Source organism: Myripristis murdjan, chromosome 7, assembly GCF_902150065.1.
Source record: "Myripristis murdjan chromosome 7, fMyrMur1.1, whole genome shotgun sequence".
Taxonomy (NCBI): Eukaryota; Metazoa; Chordata; class Actinopteri; order Holocentriformes; family Holocentridae; genus Myripristis; species Myripristis murdjan.
Window position 1 is genome coordinate 3,305,415 of NC_043986.1, and position 2,820 is coordinate 3,308,234.

At 45.9% G+C, this 2,820-nt stretch overlaps 1 pseudogene; it reads left to right on the forward strand.

The window, feature by feature from the left end:
• Positions 1 to 435: 435 nt before the first annotated feature.
• Positions 436 to 1,975, forward strand: LOC115361671 (tripartite motif-containing protein 16-like; annotated as a pseudogene).
• The last annotated feature ends 845 nt before the right edge of the window (positions 1,976 to 2,820 follow it).

The following is a 2,820-nucleotide window of genomic DNA, read 5'->3' on the forward strand; positions in this document are numbered from 1 at the left end:
CCTGGAGTGAATCAGCAGCTGAACCCCTCCCTCTTCTGTCTGATCTCAAACATTACGAGTTTTATTCTGCCCAGATATTTCCTGCTTCTCACATCGGACAATGGAAACAACACAGTGTGAAGGACAAGAGCCCACAAGCCCGTTTACAGCAGATCAGCGAGAGACTGTGAGGAAAAGCTGATGTTTGCTTTGGATCGGAGCACAACTCTTATCTGTTGATAGAAAGTGAAACTAGCAGACGTTTCACTGTGACTGAGAGGGGAAATGGCTCAGCGAGGAATTCAGCCGGACTCGGCAAAGTTTTGCTGTTCCATCTGTCTGGATCTGCTGAAGGATCCGGTGACTCTTCCCTGTGGACACAGCTACTGCATGAGCTGTATTAAAGACTGCTGGGATGGAGAGGAGCACAAGGAAATCTACAGCTGCCTGCAGTGCAGACAAACCTTCACACCAAGGCCTGTCCTGGTGAAAAACACCATGTTAGCAGAGTTACTGGAGGACATGAAGAAGATGGGACTCCAAGCTGCTCCTCCTGATCTCTGCTACGCTGGACCTGGAGATGTGGCCTGTGATTTCTGCTCTGGGAGGAAACTGAAAGCCCTCAAGTCTTGTCTGGTGTGTCTGGCCTCTTACTGTGAGCAGCACCTCCAGCCTCACTACGATTCAGCTCCATTAAAGAAACACAAGCTGGTGGAAGCCACCGTGAAGCTTCAGGAGAACATCTGCTCTCGTCACGATGAGGTGATGAAGATTTTCTGCCGCACTGATCAGCAGTGTATCTGTTCTCTCTGCTCCATGGATGAACATGAAGGCCACCGCAAAGTCTCAGCTGCAGCAGAAAGGAGCGAGAGGCAGAAAGAGCTTGGGCTGAGTCGGCAAAAAATCCAGCAGAGAATCCAGGACACAGAGAAAGACGTGAAGGTGCTTCAGCAGGAGGTGGAGGCCATCAGTCGCTCTGCTGATAAAGCAGTGGAGGACAGTGAGGAGATCTTCACTGAGCTGATCCGTTTGGTTGAGAAAAGAAGGTCTGATGTGAAGCAGCAGATCAGATCCCAGCAGGAAGAGGAAGTGAGTCGGGCTGAAGAAGTTCAGGAGAAGCTGAAGCAGGAGATCGCTGAGCTGAGGAGGAAAGACGCTGAGCTGGAGCAGCTCTCACACACACAGGATCACATCCATTTTCTACAGAATTACCCCTCGCTCTCATGTCTCAGTGAATCTACACACTCACCCAGCGCCAACATCCGTCCTCTGAGCTACTTTGAGGATGTGACTGCAGCTGTGTCCGAGCTGAGACAAACTACAGGAGCTTCTTAGTGAGGAATGGTCCAAGATCTCACTGACAGGGACTGGAGTGGATGTTCTACTGTCACAACCAGAGCCCAAGACCAGAGCTGAGCTCTTACAGTATTCATGTCACATCACACTGGATCCAAACACAGCAAACACATATCTGTCGTTATCTGAGGGGAACAGAAAAGCAACACGAATGGAAGAAAAACAGTCATATCCCAGTCACTCAGACAGATTTACTTATTGGAAGCAGGTCCTGAGCAGAGAGAGTCTGACTGGACGTTGTTACTGGGAGGTGGAGTGGAAGGGGGGAGTTTTAATAGCAGTCTCATATCAGGATATCAGCAGAACAGGGAGCGGGAATGAATATTTATTTGGATATAATGACAAATCTTGGGCATTGGATTGTTCCAACATGAAGTGTAACTTCAGACACAACAATATCCAAATTAAAATCCGGCTCCATGTGTCCTCCAGAGTGGGAGTGTACCTGGATCACAGAGCAGGTATTCTGTCCTTCTACAGCGTCTCTGAAACCATGACTCTCCTCCACAGAGTCCAGACCACGTTCACTCAGCCTCTCCATGCTGGATTTGGGCTTGGACTTGGAGCCACTGCAGAGTTTTGTGAGCTCAAGTAGACAGGAGTGATTAAAGCAGTAAGAGCTCGTTTCTGTTCTTTTTCAGTAGAGAGAAGCCAAATGAACTGCACTTCACAGGGAAATGTAAAAAAAAATATCACTGATTAAACTGTTGAAGAGGCTCTTTATGATTCTTAACTTCACTCAATATTTACTGTAACATGTTTTTGCTCTTCCTGTTTTGCTGCTTAATGGAGTCAGAAGTGTGTTTGCACTCGTCCTTCTTTGTAGCTGAACAGCTGTTTGTTGATTTGGTTTCCAGGACTTTGGAACTATGATTTTTTTTAATGCTCTGCAAATGAAATGATTCTTCTTCTTGTCAGTGGGAAATGATTCATGTGTTCCTCCACAGTGTTGACATGCTGATTTAACAGGTCGAGTGTGAGAATCACGTGACTGCTGAGATAGAAACGTCTGTTATGAGATTTTACTGATTAGGTGTGTCAACAACTGAATGTTTATGAAAATGAATAAAATATTTCCAAGAATCAACAGTGTTTCTTCTGTTCTCGTTCCAGAAAGTCTATCAACCAGCTGAAGAGAATCTGACAATAACAGGACAGTATGTCTTGACTGGTTTAGCTGCTAAAACACAAAGAAGTGCTGTAATGCCCTCCATGAACAGTAGAAAAGACAAAGTGACAGGAGGGAGAAATACCTGCATTCAAAAGTCATTTATGACATTTTACTGTGTCTGGGATGAAATGAAACCAGCTTTGATCGACACTTTGAGCTCAGAACTGAACTGCGTTTTCTTCACCTGGGATTGTGGACGCCATTCCCATTTTTCTTCTGTTATGAAAGCAGAATTTTGGGGGATTCATTGAGATGTAAGGGCCAGTTTGAAATCCAGCGGCCTTCAGATCACACAAGTTACCATGAAACATACA